The sequence below is a fragment of the Ornithorhynchus anatinus genome, chromosome 3 (genome assembly GCF_004115215.2).
Source record: "Ornithorhynchus anatinus isolate Pmale09 chromosome 3, mOrnAna1.pri.v4, whole genome shotgun sequence".
Lineage (NCBI taxonomy): Eukaryota > Metazoa > Chordata > Mammalia > Monotremata > Ornithorhynchidae > Ornithorhynchus > Ornithorhynchus anatinus.
In genome coordinates, this window is record NC_041730.1 from 8,516,487 (window position 1) to 8,542,097 (window position 25,611).

At 48.1% G+C, this 25,611-nt stretch overlaps 1 protein-coding gene and 1 non-coding gene across 3 annotated transcripts in view; one reads left to right on the top strand and one right to left on the bottom strand.

Moving 5' to 3' along the window:
* Nucleotides 1–25,611, bottom strand: part of KCNC1 (potassium voltage-gated channel subfamily C member 1) — a 127,495-nt gene that overhangs the window by 42,598 nt on the left and 59,286 nt on the right. The gene's annotated exons all lie outside the window — the stretch shown is intronic.
* LOC114810727 lies at nt 8,962–9,098 on the top strand. Its single transcript, XR_003758422.1, has one exon. It is a non-coding gene; the product is annotated as a small nucleolar RNA SNORA7 (small nucleolar RNA).

Genomic DNA, 25,611 nt, shown 5'->3' on the forward strand with positions numbered 1-25,611 from the left:
CGATTGAAAGATTGAACGAAATGGTGGAGTTGGGATGAGAGCCCAGGTCCTCTGACTCCCAGGCCCGTGCTCTAGCTACTAGGACATGCCGCCTCTTTTCCATAAGAAAACCCCAAAGCCACAATAAAAGAGGGATTGAGAGCTTGAATATGAAGAAAACATAAAAAATTAGGGGGGATTTCAGCTCAGTCCCTTTATTCGCATTGGTCCTGGGTCAAGAGCTCCTACACACCCCTACCCGCAAAGTCCATCCCTACGTCCCTCCTCCACTTCCAAATACTCCTAAAATTCCGCTGTTTTCCAAGGCCCATCCCTAATTATCAGTATCCAGAATCTTGCCTTTCTGTGTTTATTTATGCCCATAATTGGCATTTTTATGGTATTTGTTAAAGGCTTACTATGTGCCAGGTTCTGTACTAAGCACTGGGGTAGATACAAGCGAATCAGGTTGGTCCTTGACCCACACAGTGCTCACAGTCTTAATCCCCCTTTTACAGATGAGGTAACTGAGGCACAGAGAAGTGAAAAGATTTGCCCAAGGTCACCCAGCAGACCAGTGGCAGAGCCGGGATTAGAACCCTTCTGACTCCCACGCCGGTGCTGTATCCACTAGGCCCAGCTGCTTCTCTGCACAGTATTTGTCTTCACACTGGCGGCCGGAGCAGGTCTGGTGGCGGGGGAAGGGCTCTGGGCTATTTATCGCTCAGTTGGAGCCTCACCATCATCATCAATGGTACCTATTGAGCGTTTACTGTGTGCAGAGCACTGGACTATAATACAATATAGCAGAATCGGTCCGCACACTCCCAGCCCATGACGTGCTTATAATCTAGAGGCCAAGGAAGTCCTATATTGAGTGCCCCGAAGACCACGCCGACAATGCACCAGAAGGTAATCCGTACCCCACGCCTGCTCACCTCCATCAGGATGGTCCAGGAAACTACCTGTCTCCCTCCATGTCAACTGAAGTTCATTAATCAGGGGCTGGTACGGGCCATAGAGAATTTGGGGAGTTTTCCCCAGGAAGGGAAGCAGGGAGGTATGATTCACCGGGAAGGAGTCACTTCCAAAGCGAAGATTTCAGGAGAAGAAAGAAGCTCCCAAACTGGGAAAAGGCAACTACATGACAGAAGAGAAAGATACGTGGTAGAGTAGAGGAGAAGTGAGCCACGACAGGAGGGGGAAGAATATAGGCAATGGTCAGTCAGGTTCAACTCCTTAATGTTCACCTCCTTCTTACTCTTCAGTTTGTTGTGGATGCTGTTGGCTATTTTCTTGATCTCAGCTGTGAGCTTCTCCAGATTCACCCCCTCCTCTGGGTCAGCTGGCTGTGGGTTGTTTGTTTTTTTTTTAATAATTATTGAAGACTCCTCTGGAAATAACAGCTAAAGGTCCTTAGAGCTTGAGCTTCTCCTGGATAATCACTGATATTCATTCATTCAATAGTATTTATTGAGCACTTACTATGTGCAGAGCACTGTACTAAATGCTTGGAATGTAAATTCGGCAACAGACAGAGACCATCCCTGCCCAATGATGATATGGGGATGCAATATCATCATTACTACTATGTGGGAAGCCGCATGGAAAGAGCAAAAGCTTAGGGGGCAGGGGACCTGGGTCCTAATCCTGGCTCTGACACTTGACTGCTGCCTGACCCTGGGCAAGTCACTTCCACTTCTCTGAGCCTCAGTTTCCTTATCTGTCAAATAGGAATTCAATACCTCTTTTCCCTCCTATGCAGACTGTTGAACCCCATGTGGGACAGAGACTGTGTCTGGCCTGATTGTCTTGTATCTTCCCCAAAATTTTAGACAGTGCTTTGCACAGAGTAAGCACTTAACACATACTATGATTGCTGAGTCTTACTCTGAGCCTGGGGACTGGATTTCCCCCCACCCCCCACGCCCCAAACCAGACCCTGGAATCCTCAAACTTATCACGTTCAAAACAGAACTCCTCATCTTTGCAGCCAAACTCTGTCCTCCTGGTGTCTTTCCCATCACTGTAGACAGCACCACTATCCTCCCTGTCTCACAAGCCTGTGACCTTGGCATTATCCTCGACTCATTTCTCTCATTCAGCCCACATATTCAATCTGTCACCAAATCCTGCTGGTTTCTACCTTCACAACACTGCTAAATTTTGTCCTTTCCTTTCCAGCCAAGCCTCTACCATGCTGACTCGAGCACTTACCATATCCCACCTTGACTAATGCAACACTTCCTCACTGACCTCCGTGTCTCCCCACTCTTCAAGAACGTTCCGTGGTTGCCCACCTATCCATCAGACAGAAATTCCTTACTGTCGGGTATAAGGTAGTCAATCGGTTTGCCCCCTCCTATCTTACCTCACTGACTTCCTCCAACACAGCCTACACACTTTGCTCCTTTAAGGCTAACCTACTCACTGTAACTCATTCTTATCCATCTGTCTACCCCCTGCCTAACTCCTCCCTCTGGCCTGGAACTTCCCCCCACCCCCTGCCCCTACATATATGAACTGTATATATTTTTATTACCCTATTTATTTTGTTAATGAGATGTATATCACCTTGATTCTATTTATTGCTATTGTTTTAATGAGATGTGCATCCCCTTGATTCTATTTATTGCTATTGTTTTTGTCTGTCTCCCCCAATTAGACTGTAAGCCCGTCATGGGGCAGGGACTGTCTCTATCTGTTGCCGATTTGTCCATTCCAAGTGCTTAGTACAGTGCTCTGCACATAGTAAGTGCTCAATAAATACTTCTGAATAATATGAGAAGCAGCGTGGCGCAGTGGAAAAGAGCACGGGCTTTGGAGTCAGGGCTCATGAGTTCGAATCCCAGCTCTGCCACTTGTCAGCTGTGTGACTGTGGGCGAGTCACTTAACTTCTCTGTGCCTCAGTTCCCTCATCTGTAAAATGGGGATGAAGATGTGAGCCCCACGTGGGACAACCTGATTCCCCTGTGTTTACCCCAGCGCTTAGAACAGTGCTCGGCACATAGTAAGCGCTTAACAAATACCAACATTATTAAATATGAAAGACAACCACTCTCCCTACTTTCAAAGCCTTATTAAAAATCACATCTTCTCCAAGAGGCCTTCCTCCACTAAGCCTTCATTTCCCCTACTTCCTCTCTCTTCGGCCTCACCCTTTCACTTGGATCTGAACCCTTTAAGACCTTGACATTCACTTCACCCTCAGCCCCACAGCACCTTTGTACAAATCCATCATTTATTTTAAATGTCTGTCTCCCCTCTAGACTAAAAACTTCTTGCGGGCAGGGAATGCATCTGCCAACTCCATTGTATTGTATTCTCCCAAGCGCTGGGTCAGTGCTCTGCACATAGTAAGTGCTCAGTAAATACTACCGATTGGTCGATTGACTGATTCCAGTCCTCTCTCCCCCACATCGTGGACGGGCTAGGAAACTTAGGCACCTAAATCTGAACCTTCACCCTCCAAATCTGCCATATGGAATAGCAACAACATGCCATCTGCCCTGGAGGCTAGCAGTGTGGCTCCGCCACTTAATAATGTTGGTATTTGTTAAGCGCTTACTATGTGCCGAGCACTGTTCTAAGCGCTGGGGTAGACACAGGGGAATCAGGTTGTCCCACGTGGGGCTCACAGTCTTCATCCCCATTTTCCAGATGAGGTAACGGAGGCACAGAGAAGTGAAGTGACTTGCCCAAGGTCTCACAGCAGACAAGTGGCAGAGCTGGGATTCCAACTCATGACCTCTGACTCCAAAGCCCGGGCTCTTTCCACTGAGCCACGCTGCTTCTCTTGTCTGCACTTGTCTGCAGTGTGACCTTGGGCAAGTCACTTCACTTCCCTGTGCCTCAGATCTCTCACCTGTAAAATGGGAATTAAGACTGCGAGCCCTAGGTGGGATGTGGACTGTGTCCAACCTGATTACCTTGTATCTACCCCAGCGCTTAGAACAATGTGTGGCCCATATTAAGTGCTTAACAAATACCACAGAAAAAGTGTGCTGTCTAGGATTGATGGATTGCTTGACAAAAACCAACTAATCCACCGAGAGAAAAGCAAGTAGATCCGGGAGAAAGACTGCATGGGTGAGGAAGCCTCAGGAGAAGCAGTGTGGCCTAGTGGATAGAGCACAAGCTTGGGAGTCAGAAGGACCTGGGTTTTAATTCTGGCTCTGGCACTTATCTGCTGTGTGACCTTGGGCAAGTCATTTTAGAACAGTGCTTGGCACATAGTAAGTGCTTAACAAATGTCATCATCATTATTATTATTATTTGATTTCTCTGGGCCTTAGTGACCTCCTCAGTAAAATGGGGTTTAAGAGACTGAGCTCTGGATGGGACAGGGACTTTGTCCAATGTGATTAGTTTGTATCTACCCCAGTGCTTAGAACAGTGCCTGACACATGGCAAGTGCTTAACAAATACCATCATCATTATCATTATTATTATTGCTATTAGTAGTAGTAACCCCAACCCATGTTGGGATGCCAAAGGGGGTCCCAGATGTTGCTAGCGGGACCCCTTCCAAAGGGGTCTGACCTAGGAGCTTGGCTGCCAGGGACAATCTCGTCTATCTCACTACCATCCCCTCACCCACATCCTGCCTCTGGCCTGCAATGCCCTCCCTCTTCAAAACCACAGACGTTTACTCTCCCCCCCTTCAAAACTTGATTGAATGCACATCTCTTCCAAGAGGCCTTCCCTGACTAAGCCCCCCTTTCCTCTTTTCCCACTCCCTTCTGCTTTATTCATTCATTCATTCAATAGTATTTATTGAGCGCTTACTATGTGCAGAGCACTGTACTAAGCGCTTGGAACGAACAAGTCGGCAACAGATAGAGACGGTCCCTGCTGTCTGACGGGCTCACGGTCTAATCGGGGGAGACGGACGGACGAGAACGATGGCGATAAATAGAGTCGAGGGGAAGAACGTCTCGTAAAAACCGATGGCGACTAAATAGAATCGAGGCGACGTACATTTCATTAACAAAATAAACAGGGTAATGAAAATATATACAGTCGAGCAGACGAGTACGGTGCTGAGGGGATGGGAAAGTAGGGGGGGAGGAGCAGAGGGAAATGGGGGGAAAAGAGGGTTAAGCCGCGGAGAGGTGAAGGGGGGGCGGTAGAGGGAGTAGAGGGAGAAGGGGAGCTCAGTCTGGGAAGGCCTCTCGGACGAGGTGAGTTTTAAGTAGGGTTTTGAAGAGGGGAAGAGAATCAGTTTGGGGGAGGTGAGGAGGGAGGGCGTTCCGGGACCGCGGGAGGATGCGGCCGGTGGGTCGACGGCGGGACGGGCGAGACCGAGGGACGGCGAGGAGGTGGGCGGCGGAGGAGCGGAGCGTGCGGGGTGGGCGGTAGAAAGAGAGAAGGGAGGAGAGGTAGGAAGGGGCAAGGTGACGGAGAGCCTCGAAGCCTAGAGTGAGGAGTTTTTGTTTGGAGCGGAGGTCGATGGGCAACCACTGGAGGTATTTAAGAAGGGGAGTGACATGCCCAGAACGTTTCTGCGGGAAGATGAGCCGGGCAGCGGAGTGAAGAATAGATCGGAGCGGGGCGAGAGAGGAGGAAGGGAGGTCAGAGAGAAGGCCGACACGGTAGTCTAGCCGGGATATAACGAGAGCCTGTTATAACCTGACATGCTCCCTTTCTTCATGCCCCCCCAGCACTTATGTACTATCTGTCGTTTATTTATTTCTATTAATGCCTGTCTTCTCCCTACTAGACTGTAAGCTTGTTGTGGGCAGGGAGTATATCTGTTTTATTGTTGTATCCTACTCTCCCAAGCACTGAATACAATGCTGTGCACACAGTAAGCACTCAATAAATACGCCTGCAAGAATGAATGAATGAATGAAGAGCGGGGGTGGGAGGGGGATGGGGGTGGGCAATGCCCCTGAGCCTCCTCAGGCGTGACTTGCACAGGCTAATCTGTTCCCTGCTTGCCCTAGATCCAGGCCCTGCCAATTGGGTCCTTCCACCCCGGGAAGAGCTCGGGCGTCCAGCCAGAATGTTCCGTGGATCTCCCTCTTGGAGAGCCCCACTTCTCGGGCATCCTGAGGCTTCAGGTCCGTTTCCGTCCCAAAGCGGCCGATGAGCCCGCCGCCTTAATTGCTTTCGACTCGAGAACCGCAAGGAGCCCAGCAGGAGCGTCGGCTCCCAGAGGGACCTGCTTGGCAGGGGGAGGGAAGCATCCTGGAAAGGGGGCACGTGTCCCGGTGCATTACTTGGAGCAAACGGGCGGCCGCTGGGAAGGGAATTGAGGCCCTGCGGCTTTTGTGTTGCTTTTTAAAGTGTGATCGGGGCCGGAGAAGCGGCCTGAAGCCGGAGCTATATTTCCTTCAGGGTTTCGACGTGAGATGGCTGGGAGAGGGTCACCTGGATGAGGTCGTGGTGGACGCGTGACGGACACGGAAGAACCCGAGTCACAGACTGGATCTCTAGACCGTAAGCTCACTGTGGGCAGGGACTTTGTCTGTTAAGTTGTTATATTGTACTCTCCCAAGTGCTTCGTACAGTACTCTGCGCAAAGTAAGCACTCAATAAATGCGACTGATCGATTGATGCAAGGAAGGAAGGCCTGGTGAGTCGCTGAACCTCTCCGAGCCTCAGTCTCCCTAGATGGAAGATTGGGCAATCATTAATTAAGGACCATTTGCATCATATAAATTATTTATTCCTATTAATTCCCGTCTCCCCCTCTAGACGGTAAACTCGTCGTGGGCAGGGAATGTGTCTACTAACTCTTGTACTGTACTCTCCCTATCCCTTAGTACGGTGCTGTGCACTCAGTAAAATGCACAAAACAAACCATTGATCAGAGGCTGCTCATATGAACTATTTAGGTAAACAGTGTCATCGTGTACATTGCCCGGCCTCCAGGAGGAGAAGAAAATCCTAATATAATCATGTTTCTCCTCCTTCACCTCTTCTTTCCCCTTCTCTTCCTCCTCCTTCTCCTCCTTAGTCTCCAAGGAAAGAGCTCCTATGACCTCTCTGCTTAGCAGTAAATTTTACCTTGACTCCATCCTAAATCCATAATAATAATAACTGTGGTATTTCTTAGTGTGTGCTAAACACTGGAGTAGATGCAAAATAATCAGATCCTTCTTAAGGCTCGCAGGCTAAGTAAGAGGAAGAACTGGCATCGAATCTCCATTTTGCGGACGAGGGAACAGAGGCGGAGAGTTCAGTGACTTGCCCAGGGTCACACAGCATGTACGTGGTGGGGTGGGAATTAGAACCCAGGTCCTATGACTCCCAAGCTTGTGCTCTTACCACTAGGCCATGCTGCTTCTCAACCCATCCCGCTGCAAGTTAGCGTGGCCGGCTTCCTCATGGTTTTCCTGTAGTGTTTCCCGTGCGGGACGTTTTGAATAATAATAATAATTATTATTATGATATTTGTTAAGTGCTTACTCTGTGTCAGGCACTTCACTAAGCGCAAGGGTGGATACAAGCAAATCAGTGGGACACAGTCCCTGTCCCACGTGGGGCTCACGGTCTCAATCCTCATTTTACAGATGATGAAACTGAGGCACAGAGAAGTGAAGTGATTTGCCCAAGGTCACCCAGCAAGCCCCGTCCAAGGGTTGAAAAACCTGTAAAGAGACCTGTCTCACTGAATCTCGGCCATGGGTCTTTTCCCTCTGCAGCTGGTAGAAACAGGCTATGCTGAAATAACTTTCGGTGACTCCTTTTGGGTGAATCCTCTTTCCACACCTTTCTGGTCTGACTTGCTCTTCCGCCTCGGCATTTCCCTCAGTCCCTCAGCGACGTTAGTGATGATGGACACTCATTTCCCTCCCATAGTCGAGACTGGTAAAGTACTGGAAACTCTCCGGGTGTGACCCTGAGAGGGGCTTGCTCTTTTTCCTAAGTAATAATAATAAAAATTGTAGGGCTCAGCAAATACTCTGGATTGGTTGATTGACTGGAGAGTCAGGGAAGAGAGTGCACATGTCCCTGGAGCTGGGAAGGACCCACGAACGTTTGCAATTTCTAGGATGTGTCTGCTTTAGGGGCCCCACAATGAGGGTCCGGGAGAGCCTGCTTGCACTCTTCCATGGCTTCTCTGCTCTACCTCAGTGTTCCCTACCCCCTGCCCTAAGGGAGTCCTGAGTCGAGAGCCTGTGAAATGTGTCTCCTCCAAGAGGTCTTCCCAAATTAAGTCCTCATTTCCTTTTCTCCCCCTCCCTTCTGTGTCACCCTGATTTGCTCCCTTTATTCACTCCTCCCCACCTCGGCCCCACAGGACTTATGTACATATCCATAATTTATTTACATTAATGTCTGTCTCCGCTCTAGACCGTGAAGTGGTTTTGGGCAGGGAATCTGTCCCTGCTCTACTGTACTCTCCCAAGCACTTAGTTCAGGGCTTTGCACACGGTAATCGCTCAATAAATCCCACTGATTGATTGCTTGCAAAATGCTTTGTAATCTAGACAGACAACACCCTTCCCAGAGAGGGTGTCTGACATTCTAGACCCAGCTCAGAACAAGCAGGAGAATGTACTAGACTGTAAGCTCCTTCAGGGCAACTCTGTTGTACTGTACAAGTGCTTAATATTCATTCATTCATTCAATAGTATTTATTGAGCGCTTACTATGTGCAGAGCACCGTACTAAGCGCTTGGAATGAACAGGTCGGCAACAGATAGAGACAGTCCCTGCCGTTTGACGGGCTTAATACAGTGCTCTCCACACAGAAAGCACTCCATAAACACTACTGATTGATTAATTGACCATGTCTACCTTAGCTTAGTACAGTGCCTGCACATAGAAAGCGCTTAACAAATACCATCGTTATTATTATCTTTCTCTCTCAAGGAGTTAGTATAATCCCAGTGGAAAGAGTGTGGTTTAGTGGAGAGAGCATGGGCCTGGTAGTCAGAGGGTTCTAATCCCAGCTCCGCCAACTGTTTGCCTGGGCAAGTCGCTTCACTTCTCTGTGCCTCAGTTTCCTCAATTGTAAAATGAGGATTCACTTCTCAGGGTCCACCTGGAGAGTTTCCAGTACTCTACCAGCCTTGATTACGGGAGGGAGAGTCAAGCAGAGGCATACCCATTCCATTCCTAGCTTGGGCAGTGGTTAGCGAGTGGAAGTCCATCTGCTACAAGTCAAAGCTCACCTGTGCTGGGCAGTAGCGGTACGGGAGAGAGTCGAGGGCAGAGACTCGGGTTTACTGCGCGGAAGAAGGCAGTGGTAAACCACTCCAGCATTTTTACCACAAAAACTCTATGGATCCACTACCAGAATTCTGTTGCCGAACTGTACATTCCAAGCACTTAGCACAGTGCCCTGCACATAGTAAGCGCTCAGTAAATACTACTGAATGAATGAAGAATGATTGCAGGTGGAGGTGGGGCGTTCTGGGAGAGATGCGTCCATGGCTTCGCTATGGGTCGGACACGACTCGACAGCATAACAACAACAGAATGAGTATTAAATACCTGTAATGCCCATGCGGGACAGGGACTCAATCCAAACTAATTAACTTGTACCTACCCCAGTGCTTAGAACTTGTTTGACGCATAATAAGCGCTTACCAAAGATCATAAAAAAATCCTCTGCACAGAGTGAGCTCTCGATAAATACTCCTGTTTGGGGTTTTTGTTTATGGTATTTGTTAAGCACTTACTATGTGCCAGGCACTGTTCTAAGCACTAGGATGGATACAAGGTAATCAGATTGGACACAGTCCCTGTCCTGCATAGGTTCATAGTCTTAAAACCTATTTTGCAGATGAAGTAGCTAAGGCACCGAGAAGTGAGGTGACTTGCCCAAGGTCACACAGTTGACACGTGGCGGAGCCGTGATTAGAACCCAGATCTTGTATCAGATTAGAACCCCTGTTCTATCCACTAGGCCATGCTGCTTCCCTTTCTCCCCTCTGCTCCCCTGCCCCACCAGCCGCCCCATCTCCCACCCAATGGTCCTGCCATCCCTCAATACATGGGAAGACTTCTCTATTCCAAACTCCCCACCCGTGTCCCTTTGCACATCCAAAGCCCTTATCAAAAGCCACATCCCCCACAAGATGTCGTCCAATTAATTCCCGACCTTCCCGGTCATGCCACCTTATCAACCACCTAGTGCTCCTCTTTACAGCTGCTCATTTATTTAGTACATACTTAATTATTTAGTTGTTTGCTTTTGCTTCTATCGTTGATGTCCGTGCTCTCAATCTTTTACCTGTGTATATCTGGCAAGGTGCATCCGCTTGCTTTCCCCCTCTAGGTCGTAACCTCCTTGAGGGGCAGAGGTCACGACTTTTACTGCCGTTGATGATAATAATTGTAACTGTGGTATTTTTTAACCGGTACCAAGCGCTGGGGTGGATACAAGCAAATGGGATTGGACATGGTCCCTGTCCCACGTGGTGCTCACAGTCCCAATCCCTATTTTCCAGATGAGGTAACTAAGGCTCAAAGAAGTGAAGGGACTTGCCCAAGGTCACAGAGCAGACAAGTGGTGGAGCTAGGATCAAAACCCATGACTTTCTGACTCCCAGGCCTGTGCTCTATCCACTATGCCATGATGATTCAGAGAATGATATATTCCCAAGTACAACGCTCTGCATCTACCCAGTAGGTGCTCAGTAAATCCTAATGATGAGGAGGAGGAAGAAGGGGAAGGAGAGGAAGTCAGTGCAGTAGCAGAAGGTGAAGGAAGCCGGCCCCTAAGAAATGTTGGCATGTTCGGATTTTTTTTTTTAAACAGTGTTTGTTAAGCAATACTTTGTGTCATGTACTTTACTAAGCGCTGGGGTAGTTACAGTTTAATCAGGTTGGACACTTTCCCTGTCCCACATGGGACTCACAGTCTAAATCCCCATGTTCCAGATGAGGTAACTGAGGCATAGAAAAGTTAAGGGATCTGCCCAATGTCATACAGCACTTTTCCTCTTCTCCCACTCCCTTCGGCACCACCCCGACTCGCTCCCTGGGCTCTCCCTCCCCACCAGCCCCAGAGCGCTTATGTATTTATCTGTAATTTTATTTATTTGTATTGATGTCTGTCTCCCCACCCCCTCTAAACTGTGAGATCACTGTGGGCAGGGAATGCCACTGTTTATTGTTATATTGCACTTTCCCAAACACACAGAAAGTGCTTAATAAATACGACTGAATGAATGAATTAGTGGCAGAGCCGTGATTAGAACGTGGGTCCTTCTGACTCCCAGGCCTATGCTCTTTCCACTAGTTGATACTGCTTTCCTAATTTTTCTGTCACCAGTCTGTGACTGGGGGTGGAAAAGGAAAAGGGAGAGTCTCGAAGGAGTTTTGATGTGCAGCATTTGCTCAAATGTTGGGGTGTGATCCTTGAGGTTGAATTGTTTGTGGTTTTTGTGTTCCCTGCTCTCTTCCCAGATTTAAACTCCTTGTGGGCAGGGGATGTACACAATGCAGATCTTCTTTTTAAATAATAATAACAATCATGGTATTTATTTAGCGCTTACTATGTGCCAAGCACTGTTCTAAGCACTGGGGTAGTTACAAGGTTTTCAGGTTGTCCCAAGTGGGGCTCACACTTTTAATCCCCTTTTTACAGATGAGGTAACTGAGGCACCGAGAAGTTAGGTGACTTGCCCAAGGTCACACAGCAGACAAGTGGCAGAGCCGGGATTAGAACCCACGTTTAAATCCCCGACCACCTCAGATACCGCCGTGTGCATCGTAGGTGACCCTTCAATAAATGTCAATAGTAACAATAATGATAATAATAATAAAAATCCATCTAACCTCACTGCCCTTAGAGAAACAGGGGAGAGTCCTCTGAAGGGGAGGCAGTGATGGCTCAGAGTAACCTTTTTTTTTTTCTCTTAACGGTACTTGTTAAGCACTTACTATGGGCCAAGCACTGTTCTAAGCAATGCAGTAGGTACAAATAATAATAATAATAATAATCGTGGTATTTGTTAAGCACTTATAATGTGGCAGGCATAGTACTAAGTGCTGGGGTGGATATATGCAAGTCAAATTGGACACAAGTCCCTGTCCCATATGGGGCTCTCAGTCTCGATCCCCATCTGACAGATGAGGGAACTGAGGCACAAAGAAGCGAAGTGACTTGCCCGAGGTCACACAGCAGACAAGTGGCAGAGCTGGAATTAGAACCCATGACCCTCTGACTCCCAGGCCCTGGGCTCTAGCCACAATGTCAAGCTGCTTGGACACAGCAGGTCCAACAGGTTGGACACGTTCCCAGCTCCACGGTCTAAGTAGGAGGGAGTAGGATTTAATCCCCATTTCACTGATGGGGAATCTGAGGCCCAGAGAAGCAAAGTGACTTGCCCAAGGTCACCCAGCAGGACACGTGGCAGAGCTGGGATGAGAATCCAGGTCCTCTGGCCGAATGATTGACTCCAGGGCCTACTCTCTTTCCACTAGACCACGTCGCTTCCCTGTGCGAAGGAATGTTTTTAACTAGTCTACACAATGACTCCTTCTTCCCAGCCTTTGCAGTATCCCAGCAATGATGGTGATGATGATGATGACGGTATTTGTTAAGCACTTACTATGGGCCAGGTTCTGTATTAAGAACTGGGGTGGATACAAGCAAAATGCAACACCAACTAGTAGTGGTAATAGTAAAGTACTTATAATGATAATTAAGAGCCTCTTGGGTATCAATGCACTGTATTAAGTGTGTAAGAAAGTAGAACAGATACACAGGACAAATTCCCCGCCCACAAGGAGCTTTAGTAAGCACTCGATAAATAAAGCTGATTGACTGATTGATCCACTCTAATGGAATCTGGTATTGGTGATGATATTTATTGAACACTTGCTTTGTTCCCGAGCCCTATACTAAGTGCTGAGAGAATACAAACAAAATTCAGACCCAGTCCCACAAGGGGCTTGCAATATAGGTGGGGCCGGACAGACACTTAGAAAAGAAATAAATTATAGACCAGGCACAGACAGTGGGAGCACTTATAATCCAGAATCGATAGCAAAGGGAGCAGAAAGGCACAAGCACAAATAAACAGTCCTTGGAGGGGACAGGGCAGAGATTTTTCCCAAGATAGGCACAAGCCTCGTCATCAAACCTTCCAATCGCAGTAGAAAGCCGGGAACACCGGGAACCTGACTTTGGGCCAATTTTCCATTTTTTCTTGCCAGTCGCCTGGCTTACTCTCTGGCCCGAGTTTGGAAGCGCCATGCTAATTTCACGGCTAGCCTTCGGGGATCTGACATCTGATTTTCCATCTTCCAGATCTCGCTAACACCGGGAAGAACGCTTCCTTTCCCGCCTTATGATTTTACCACAACTCCCACTCCGGAACATAACCAGCTCAGGCACGATGAGCAGCGACGGATATTGCTTTTAACTTTTCCCGGTGCAAAAGAGTGAGTGACAAAAAAAAAAAAGAGTGGCGAGGGGAGTAAAGGAGGCCCCCCTATCTTATCCAGACTGTGCCCACAAACCATCAGGAACTAAGTTGTCTAAAACAACTAAAAAACTTCAGCTCTAGAGTCTGAAGGAAGGAGACCACAAAGGTAGCTGTCTGTTTGGGTACTACATATAGTCATTTTTTTCTCAATACCCCTCTATTGCACCCCTAATTAAGAGTTTCAAGTCCCTGATAATCGATCAGTCAATCAAGGTGTGCAGAGCACTGTACTAAGCACTCAGGAGAGTAGAATACAACAGAGTTAGCAGACATATTCCCTGCCCACACGTCGGCCTAGTGGATAGAACACGGGTCTGGGAGTCAGAGGACCTGAGTTTTAATCCCGGCTCCTCCACCGTCTGCTGTGTGACCTTGGGCAAGTCACTCAATTTCTCTGTGCCTCAGTTACCTCATCTGTAAAATGGGGATTGAGACTGTGAGTCCCATGTGGGACAGGGACTGTGTTCAACTTGATTAGCTTCAATCTACCCCACTGTTTAGAACAGTGCTTCGCACATAGTAAGCATTTAACAAATATCATCACTATTAATAAGCTAACCAGAGGTTGGCTTGGCATCAGTAAATTAAGCACTTAGTACACTGCTCTGCACACAGTAAGCGCTCAATAAATACCATCTATCGACTGATTTAATTAAGCCCAGTTTGGGGGAGCAGCTGGGGTTTGGCAGTGACTCGCAATCCAGAAATCTGCTCTGGAAAGAGTCCGGATGCATTGGTTTTTCCAACTCAACTTTCTCACCTTGGGTGGCTAAGACGCGGCCTCATAAAACATTCCCTCAGCAGTCATAACCAATGCAGCAGATTCGTTTATTTTTAGTCGGCTTTTCAAACAGGCGGTCTAATTTACACCTACTAAAATGTGCACAGAAACCGCCCCCACATGTGAACTGGCTAAGCTTGCGTCTGTGTGTGCCATTCCCACTTTGCAGGTACAAACTCCCTCGTGTGCTGGCGGGGGTGGCCCTGCCTTTGGGGGACTCAAAGGAAAAAACAAAGAGGGGGTCGGGGAAGAATCGTAGAGCTCCCGGGTACATCAAGGTTAAGCCACTCTGATCATGTAGCTAGGCCTCAGGCCTCCCTATTTCTATTTTTAGTAGCTGGAAACCCCAGGTTTACCCCTTCTAGGTGGTCCTCATCTTCCCCAGCAAGGAGATTAACACCCAAGAATAATAGTATAATAATAATAATACTAATTATGGCATTTAAGTGCTTACTATGTGCCAGGCATTGGACTAAGCACTGGGGTGGATACAAGCAAATCCAGTTGGACACATGCATGTCCCACATGGAGCTCACAGTTTTAGAGAAGCAGCGTGGCTCAGTAGAAAGAGCACGGGCTTTGGAGTCAGAGATCATGGGTTCGAATCCCAGCTCTACCACCTGTCAGCTGTGGGACTTTGGGCAAGTCACTTAACTTCTCTGTGCCTCAGTGACTTCATCTGTAAAATGGGGATTAAGACTGTGAGCCCCACGTGGGACAACCTGATTCCCCTGTGTCTACCCCAGCGCTTAGAACAGTGCTCGGCACATAGTAGGCGCTTAACAAATACCAACATTATCATCCCCATTTTCCAGATGAGGTAATTGAGGCACAGGGAAGTTAAGTATCTTGCCCAACGCCACACAGCAGACAAGTGGCGGAGCGGGGATTAGAATCCCGGTCCTCTGACTCCCAGGCCCTTGCACTATCCACTATGCCATGCTGCTTCCCAATCCTGCATTCTCAGGAATGGTTTTAGGGTCTGGCCCAGGATCACCGAGCAGGCTTGTCACTGATGACCCTCGTGTCAGGTACTGCAGCTAACGTCCTAGTCACGTACGCCGTTCTGAGGAACCCTGAGGCCACCGAGCCCAGAGACATCACGGCTTTCTCCTTTTGCGCTCTGAGCTGCTCCCAGAGATTCTTGGATTCGGGCCTAACTGGGCAAAGCATGGCTCAGGCAGTCTCTCCTGAAGCAATGTCAATCAATCAGTCAATGGAATTCATTGACTGTGCAGATAACTGTACTGAGCGCTTGGGAGAGTACAACACAAAAGAGTTGGTAGACCTGTTTCCTGCCTACAAGGAGTTTACGATCTAAAAAGACTTGACCACCCTATGCCAGGGTGAGTTCACAAATCACAGGCCATTCAGTCTTTTCCCTTCCATCTCCAGAAAGAGGAGGCCATGATTCCCCTCTAGCCCAGCTGGGGAAGGCCTTAAACCCAACTTCAGAGGAGAAGGACAGATTCCGCCATGGGCCTTGTGCCTATCTTTGCTCCTAGTGCCAGCCTGTTTGTGGTTCTCCTTAAAAACGCAACAAAACGTCCCCCATGTCTCCTCAAACCTCCCCTCTCTGCATGTGTCTCCATTTCTCCTTGGCACAAACGAAAGTTTTCCAGCAACCAGGGCTTTTAGCAAGCTGCGCTGCGCCTCTCTCTTTTCCCTCCAGATCTCCCGTGGTTTGAAATTGTTCCATTTGCCAATATCCTTCCGATGGGAGGTAGAGGGTCAGATCCTCCTTCTCCCGGCTGCCGGGAGCGCAGACAGCTGTCATCTCTCCAGGTGACTTGGCTTCCTGTGTCAGCAGGAAAAAGTTTACCTGAGAAGGAAGCTGGCCGTAGCTCCCACGGGAGACTGACGAGAGCCGGGAGAGATGGAAACAGCGGATGCATAATGCTTCAGCTATACCTTTCCCTACAATAAAATTTTCCTTTATGAAAGCGTTACTCACAATCCTTCAGGAGTCAGGAGAAGAGGAAATAGTGGGGCACACCAGCAAGGCCAGCTTTCAGCCGCACTGTTTCCCACTAGAATGTTCTCTTTAAGAAAGCACCACCCATAACGTCCCGGGAGGAGGAATAGAAAAACAGAATGGACACATCAACCAGGCCAGCCTTCAGCTACACCTTTCCCCACCGGGACCCTTCCCTTTAACTACGTATTTCCCGGAATGATCCAGGAGTGGGGATTATGCCGTTCACGTTGCTTGGATCAATTTCAATTTTGCAAATATTTGACAATATCTATCCTCCCATAGGGATAGAGGGGTTGTGGGGGGGAGGGGTGTCAAGCAGGGAGTCAGAGAGAAAAAAAACAATAGAAATAGATTGATCATTGATTTAAGAGGTGGCAGCTGGAAAGAAGCTGCAGAGTGGATGCCTATGATTATTATTAATGAATACCACTATCATTATTATTATTATTATTAAGTGCTTACTCTGTGTCAAGCACTGTTCTAAGCACTAGGGTAGATACGTCAAACGGCAGGGACCGTCTCTATCTGTTGCCGACTTGCTCATTCCAAGCGCTTAGTACAGTGCTCTGCACATAGTAAGCGCTCAATAAATACTATTGAATGAATGAATACAAGGTAATCAGGTTGGACACAGTCCCTGTCCCACATGGGGCACATGGCCTTAATCCTCATATTACAGATTAGGTAACTGAGGCACAGAGAAGTGACTTGCCCAGTCTCACCCAGCAGCGGACAAGCGGCGGAGCCGGGATTAGAACCCAGGTCCTTCTGACTCCCAGGCCCGAGCTCTATTTGCTAGGCCATGCTGTTGGTCACCGCAATAACTGTTCCTGGAATAAATGCCTACCACGTGCCGAGACCAGTCCCCAGTCAGCAAGTCGTGCGCTGATTAAAAGCCTCGTCCGGCCGGACCCAAACTGAGCGCTCACTAGGTGCAGCCGGGCAGGAGCAGGTTACCGCTGCTGCACGACGGGCTTCTGGTTAAGAGATCTCCGGCAGGTGCCAAGGGACTCCTGAGCCGCAGTGCAAAGAACCCTGGCCTGCTTCCCTAGAGAAAACCTGAGCTGGCAACAGAAAAAAAAGGACCCAGAGCTGACCATAATCTTTGCCAGAATTACCAATCGATCCTTCAGTTGATGATATTAAGTGAGGGCCTTCGGAAGCACTTGGGATTATCAAAGAAGACACACAGTCTCTACCTTCTAGGAGACAGACACAAATCCTTTACAAATAGTGCGAGCAGGAGGAATAAGCAGAGAAGTTCAAAATATGAGGATGAAAATAGTAGAATAAGTCCTCAAATTGATGTCTGTCTCTCCCTCTAGGCCGCAAGCTCCTTCTGGGCAGGGAGCATGTCCGCTAATTTTGTTATGCTGTACTCTCCCGAGAGCTTAGTATGGTGCTCTGCACATAAGTGCTCAGTAAATATGATCGATAGATGTACAAATAAAAATCCCAATAAATCTCTACTTAAGGATCTCAGTACTGAGGGTAGGAATGAGAGACATAAGGGCTAAGGGTGACGTGGGTTGACGTGATCAGGGTATTGTGAACTATTCGGGGAAGGCTTCCTGGAGGAGGAGGGATTTTAGGAGGGCTCTGAAGACTAGTGAGCCTCACTTGGAAAATAATAATAATAATAATAATGATGATGGTATTTGTTAAGCACTTACTATGGGCCAAACACCGTTCTAATCGCTGAAATGAAAACACTCCATCAGCCAGGACGGGCAGATTCTCACCGTGAGTACTCAGTGTCCGGACCCAAGCGTAAGGAAGCAGCGTGGAGTAGTGGGAAGAGCCCGGGGCCGGGAGCCAGAGGTCCTAGGTTCTAATCCCAGCTCTGCCACTTGCCTAATAATAATAATAACTCTGGCATCTAAGTGCTAACTGTGGGCCAGGCACTGTACTAAACGCTGGAGTGGATACAGTCCCTGTCCCACGTAGGACTCAGTCTCAATTCCCATTTTACTATGGGACCTGGGCAAGTCACTTAATCTCCCTGTGCCTCAGTTTCCTCAACTGCAAAATGGGGATTCAATACCTGTTCTCCCTCCTATTTAGGCAGTGAGCCCCATGAGGGGCAGAGACTATATCCAGCCTGATTAACCTTTCTTATGGTATTTTCTTTTTTCATGGTATTCGTTAAGCACTTATTATGTGCCAGACACTGTTCTAAGCACCGGGGTAGAGACAAGCTTATCAGTTTGGACACAGTCCCTGTCCCCCATGGGGCTCACAATCTTTATCCTCATTTTACAGATGAGGTAACTGAGGCACAGAGAAGAGCAGTGACTAGCCCAAGATCACACACAGCAAACAGGTGGGGGAGCTGGGTTTGGAACCTATGACCTTCTGACGCCCAGGCCTGTGCTCTAACCACTACGCCGTGCTGCTTCCCATTGACTGATAGAGTCGGGGCTCCTCAGAGGAGGCTGAGATGCAGAGGCCCCGCTGGCTGGCTGTAGCTATGCCAAGAGCTCTCTGTTAGTTCCTCCCTTCTCTAGGAATGTCCCGAACTCTCCAGAGACAAATTTCAAGGCGTGTTGTATTTATGGAACACACTTTCAGGCCTGGGGGTTACAGCCGGTAGCTAGAGGAAGGGATAGTGCCTTACAGAGAAGCCTGAGAGACTGAGGTCTAGTTCAAAGTTTATCCTCTAGACTGTAAAGCTCGTCGCGGGCAGGGGACGTGTCTATTGTCACACCGTGCTCTCCCAAGGGCTTAGTACAGTGCTCCGCACACTGTAAGTGCTCAATAAATATGGTTGAATAAATGAATGACTGAATGCATTTCTCCTCATGAGGAGATGAATTCGGGCAGAGGGGCGTTACCGTTCAAAATCTACTTTGCCTTCCATCTTAGTCTCTGGTTGGATGGAAATAACCGCTTTTGGAGATGATTCCCAGATCCACATCTCCAGCCCTGATCTCTCTCCAGCTCTGCAGTCTCACATTTCCTCCTGTCTTCAAGGCAGCTCTATTTGAATATCCCACCAACACCTCAAACTTAACATGTCCAAAACAGAACATCTTATCTTCCCACCCAAACCCTATCCTCCCCCCGATTTTTCCATCACTGTAGACGGCGCCACCATCCTTCCTGTCTCACCAGCCGGTAACCCGGTGTTATCCTTGGCTCATCTCTCCATTCAATCCACGTATTCAGTCTGTCGCTAAATCCCCTCAATTCAACCTTCGAAACGGCTAAAATCCACCCTCTCCTTTCCATCCAAACTGCAACCATGTTAATCCGAGCGCTTCTAACCCACCCTGATTACCGCAACAGCCTCTCTACTGACCTCCTTGCCTTCTACCTCTCCCCACTCCAGTCTGATCCACTTCACTCTGTTGCCTGGATCATTTTTCTGCAAACAATATTCAGTCCAGGTTTCCCCGCTCCTCAAGAACCTCCAGTGGTTATTCATCCACCTCCGCATCAAACAGCAATTCCTCACCATTGACTCCAAAGCACCGTCACCCTGCCCCTTCCTACCTCCCATTGCAACTCTCCTACTGCAGCCCAGCCCGGACACTTCACTCCTCTAATGCCGACCTACTCATCGTACCTCAATCTCGCCTATCTCACAGCCAACCCCTCTCCCACGTCCTGCCTCTGGCCTAGAATGCCCTCCTTCCTCATATTCGTCAGATAATCATTATCCTCACCTTCATAGCCTTGTTCTTTTATTGCTATTGTTCTCGTCCGTCCGTCTCCCCCGATTAGACCGTAAGCCCGTCAAAGGGCAGGGACTGTCTCTGTTACCGATTTGTACATTCCAAGCGCTTAGTACAGTGCTCTGCACCTAGTAAGCGCTCAATAAATACTATTGAATGAAGTCACATCTCCTCCAAGAGGCCTTCCCTAAGACCTCATTTTCCCTTCTCCCACCCCCTTCTGCCTCTCCCGATTTGCTCTCTCTATTCACCCCTCCCTCAGAATTTATGTACGTGCCGTACTGGAAAGAGCCCGGACTTGGAAGTCCGAGGTCATGGGTTCTAATCCCGGCTCTGCCACTTATCGGCTGTGTGACTTTGGACAAGTCACTTAACTTCTCTTTGCCTCAGTTACCTCATCTGTAAAATGGGGATTAAGACTTGTGAGCCCCACGTGGGACAACCGGATTACCTTGTTTCAACCCTAGAACAGTGTTTTGTACACAGTAAGCGCTTAGCAAATACCATTATTATTATGTACAAATTTGAAATTTATTTTTATTTATATTACTGTCTCCCCCTCTAGACTGTAAGCTCACTGTGGATAGGGAATGTGTCTACCGTTTCTGTTATATCTGTACTCTTCCAAGCACTTAGTACAGTGCTCAGCACACAGTAAGTGCTTAATAAATATGATTGCTTGGTTTAATGAAGCAACAAGGAAGGGGAGAGGTTCCGGGTCAAGGGAAGGAGTAGCGTGTGAAGCAGCATAGTCTAGTGGTTAGAACACGGGATTAGGAATCAGAAGGATCTGGATTCTAATCCCAGCTCATCCACTTGCCTGCTGTGTGACCTTGTGCAAGTCACTTCACTTCTCTGTGCCTCGGCTACCTCGTGTGTCACATGGGGATTAAGACGGTGAACCCCATGTAGGACAGGTGCTGAGTCCAACCTGATATGCTTGTATCCACCCATACAATGGATACAGTGCTCAGCCCATAGTAAACACTTATATACCATAAAAAAAGGATTATCGTCTTCACCGGTGTTATTTACTGAGCACCACCTGGCTGTGAAACACTGTTCTAAGCTCTTGGAAGAGTCCAACGGAAGCAAGACAAATGACAACGGCTTGCCCAGCTGACTGGATTCTCTCTCCAAGTTTCTCTGGGCCACGAGGGGCCAAATGTGAAATCAGCCGAACTTCTGTGCCCATTCCCCAGCCCACGAGGACCTGGTGCCGTTTAGACTGTGAGCCCGTCATCGGGCAGGGAACGTCTCTATCTGTTGCTGGATTATAATAATGTTGGTATTTGTTAAGCGCTTACTATGTGCAGAGCACTGTTCTAAGCGCTGGGGGAGATACAGGGGAATCGGGTCATCCCACGTGAGGCTCACAGTTAATCCCCATTTGGCAGATGAGGTCACTGAGGCACAGAGAAGTGAAGTGACTCGCCCCCAGTCACACAGCTGACAAGTGACAGAGCCGGGCTTCCAACCCGTGACCTCTGACTCCCAAGCCCAGGCTCTTTTTCACTGAGCCACGCTGCTTCTCTATACATTCCAAGCTCTTAGTACAGTGCACATAGTAAGCGCTCAATAAATACTACTGAATGAATGAACGGTGCCCAACCTAACAGAACAATGCAGCATACTGGAACACTGTCACTGAGCCTCCCCAAACCTAGAGTGTTTCTCCAGAAGGATCTGTCAATCACCCCACCTTGCTCCAGAGCCAGAATCCTCTTAAAATGGGTAAAGAGTTCGACTTGGGCACGGGGAGGCTGGGGGCTCTCGAATCATCAACCACGGCAGTCTTGCCACCTGCTCTGAGGGGGCTCCATATCCACTGGCCTCGGGGCTCCTGTTCCTCCAGGGGTCAGAGAGGAGGTGGAGGGGCTGTGTGGGTAAAGGGAGTGGGGAGGTCATAATAATGTTAGTATCTGTTAAGCGCTTACTATGTGCAGAGCACTGTTCTAAGCGCTGGGGGAGACACAGGGGAATCAGGTCGTCCCACGTGGGGCTCACAGTCTTCATCCCCATTTGACAGATGTGGTCACTGAGGCCCAGAGAAGTTAAGTGACTTGCCCACAGTCACACAGCTGACAAGTGGCAGAGCTGGGATTCGAACTCATGACCTCTGACTCCAAAGCCCGTGCTCTTTCCACTGCCTTGTCAGCCTGGGGTTCCAGAGCGACAGCCGGACCGAAAAGGGAACGAAAATTCCCCAGCGCCCTTTGGGGAGAAGTTAGCTCGTTATGGTCAGGGCCTAGTGGATAGAGCACAGGCCTGGGAGTCAGAAAGACCTGGGTTCTAATCCCAGCTCGGCCACTTGTCTGCTGTGTGACTTTAGGCAAGTCACTTCACTTCTCTGTGCCTTAGTTACCTCATCTGTAAAATGGAGATTAAGACTTTGAGCCCCATGGGGGACAGGGACTGTATCGACCTGGTTAGTTTGTATCCATCCTAGAGCTTAGAACAGTGCTCGACACATAGTAAGCACTTAACAAATGCCATCATCATTATTCTCCTTAGATAAGTGTCCTGCACATAGTAAATGTTCAAAAGAAACCGCTGACTGACCATTAGGAAGGAAAGGGGGAGCTAGGATGCATGAAACCCCAAGAAACCGCAGAGCAAATTCCAGACGAGCCTAATTCCAAATCCTTTCCAAAATGGCATCTTTAGGAGGCGGCTGGAAAAAGCTCAGATAAGGCTGCCATCTGACTGGTATGCATATTTTGCCTTAAATCACTTTCCGTTTAATAAAATGTATTTTTCATCGGATTTCAGAAAACCCAATCTGTGTTTCTTCATTTGCACCATTTGTTTGTAAATACACACAGCCACATCTCTCCGAACATCTGCCTGCGAGGCCTCCACCGCGTCAGCAGAATTTTCTGGCAACTTTCAGCCAGGAAAGGGCCATAATTGCTGCGCTCGCCTCAGCGGGCCCCCCGACAGCCTTCTGAAAGCCAAGTCGGGCTCTGAAAACTTCCTGACGTATCCGACGCGGGATCAAATCCTCCCTCTGTCTGAAATCAAAGTTTGGTTGGGGCTGCTCCAGAGATGCTGCCGAATGCAGACCACCCCTCAGTCTATTTATTTATTGACTCTATTTGTTAAATCCTGGGGTAGGTTAGAGCCGAACAGATCAGATCCAGTCCGCATCCCATTCAGGGATCACGATCTGAGATGGAGGGACAGAAGACATCATATCCCTATTTTACAGATGAGGAAACTGAGCGCAAAGAAGTGAGAAGCAGGGTGGCGTATCTGATAGAGCGCGGGCTCGGAAGTGAGAAAGGCTTGCGTTCTAATCCCGGCTCTGACGCTTGTCTGCTGTGTGACCCTGGGCAAGTCACTTCACTTCTCTGTGTCTCAGTTCCCTCATCAATCGATCGATCGTATTTATTGAGCACTTACTATCCGCAGAACACTGTACTAAGCGCTTGCTACCGGTTGGTAGACACATTTCCTGCCCACAGTGAGCTCTCAGTCTAGAGCTGAGTTTACTACAGTCTAGGGTCTCTTCTGCAAAATGGGGATAAGACTGGGATCACCAAGTGGAACATGGACTGTGCCAATCTGATTATCTTGTAACTACCTCAGCGCTTAGTGTACAGTGCCTGGCACATAGTAAGCGCCTAACAAATACGATGAAAAAAAGAGGTTAAGTGACTTGCGCGAGGTCATACAGGATAAGCCGAGACTAGAGCCTAGGTCTCCTAGCTTCAAACCTACTCCCTTCCCACTAGGCCAGGTCTTAATCCAAGGGAACCACATGGAAAACTCATGGAATCCCAAGAGTTCCCGCCCTTCCCAGCCCCACAGCACTTATGTCCATATCTGTAATTTATTTATAGTAATGTCTGTCTCCCCCTTTAGATTGTAAGCTTGTTGTGGACAGGGAATATGTCTGCTTATTGTTATATTGTACTCTCCCAAGCACTTAGTAGCTCTGCACACAGTAAGTGCTCAGTAAATACCAGTGAATGAATTCATCCCCCCTCCCAGCCCCACAGCACTTATGTATTTATCTGTAATTTGTACATATGTGTAATTTGTTTATAGTAATGTCCGTCTCTCCTAGACTGTAAGCTTGTTGTGGCCGGGAATGTGTCTGTTTATTGTTGCACTGTAGTCTCCCAAGCGCTTAGGACAGTGCTCTGCACCCAGTAAAAGCTCAATAAATATGTTCGAATGAATGAAGAAGAAAACTCCCCGAAAATAAGTCACCTGCCGACGGCAAGCCCAGGGCTGAGGCTGGAGTCTCTCTGATGAGATCGGGGTAGGAACACTTGACTCTTTCCAGGAACTTGTCCTGAATAGAAATCCAACAAAACTATTTACTGAGCACTTACTCTCTGTAGGGGAAAGCTCGCAGGATACTAAGGCCCAGAGATTAATAATAACAAATAATGATAATAAAAGCATTTAAGTACGTGTCGGGCACCGTACAGAGCGGTGGGTAGTTACAAAATGATCGGTTTGGACACAGTCCCTGTCCCACATGATGTCCACAGTCATTACAGTCAGTCAATAAATTGTATTTATTGAGAACTTACTGGGTGGAGAGCGCTGTACTTAGTCCTTGGGAGAGCACAGGATGAGGTACCTGAGGCATAGAGAAGTGAAGTGACCTTCCCAAGGTCACACAGCAGACAAATGGCAGAGTTGGGATTAGAACCCAGGTTCTCTCTCAGGCTCGTGCTCTTTCCACTAGGTCAGGATGGGAAAATATCAGTGGCTACAGGCACAAGCCCAGGGCGTGATTTGTGCTGGTCCCCGATTTCAGAAGACTGAGATGTTGGGATTCATTTTCCAAGGAGCTTCAGAGAGGAAGGATCGTCTGCTTTGTTTCAGGCGATACTTTGAGAGCAGAGCTTTCGCTCATGGAATTGTTAATCTGGGAGGGAAGTGTAGGAGTTGGCAACATCTGTGCCAAGACCTGATTAATGACTTCCCAGCCTCAGCTGAGTTTCCTTAGGTTCTGCTCCCTGCCCTCAAGGAGTGGTTAAGGAGACAAGATGCCCTAAGAGGAAACGAAGTGCACCTGCATTTTTAACCTCCAGTTCCTCCTAGTCCTCTTAAATGTGACAGTTGGAAGGGAGAAAGTACCAGGATGATGGAGGAAGTTCCGGTTGCCTAGGTTCAGGGGAAGAATTATCTCTAGCAGTTCTGGATTGATAATGCATCGTGATGGGTGTATCAACTTTGCTTTTTGTCTCCCTGGAGGATCTCCAAGCACTCCAGCAATTAATGAAGCTTTGTAAGGGTGATTGCTACCGATCTACAGATTCATTCTCAATCTCTGATTTTCTTATTTTATGCCCTCTGACCCTCCCCCTCGTTTAGGCAACGAGGTTAATCCAGGTGAACCTGGAATCCTGTTACTCAAGAGAAGACATTCTTTTTTTTTTTTTTAAAAAAAAAGTATATTGTTAAGGACTTTGGGCTAGGTACTATACTAAGCCAGGGATATTGTTATTATAGTATTTGTTAAGCATCTACTATATGTCAAGCACAGTTCTAAGCACTGGGTAAATACAAGTTAATCAGATCAGACACAGTCCCTCTCCCACAAGTCGCTCATAGTCCTAGTAGGAGGGCATTTAATCCCCATTTTACCATTGAGGAAACTGAATGAAGTGGAGTGAAGTGACTTGCTCAAGGTCACACAGCAAATGGCAGAGTCAGGATTAGAATCCAGGTCCACGCTCTTTCCCCTAGACCACCAGATACAAGATAATTAGATTGGACAAAATTTCTCACTATGGACTTCAAAGCTCTCCATCACCTCGCCCCTTCTTACCTCA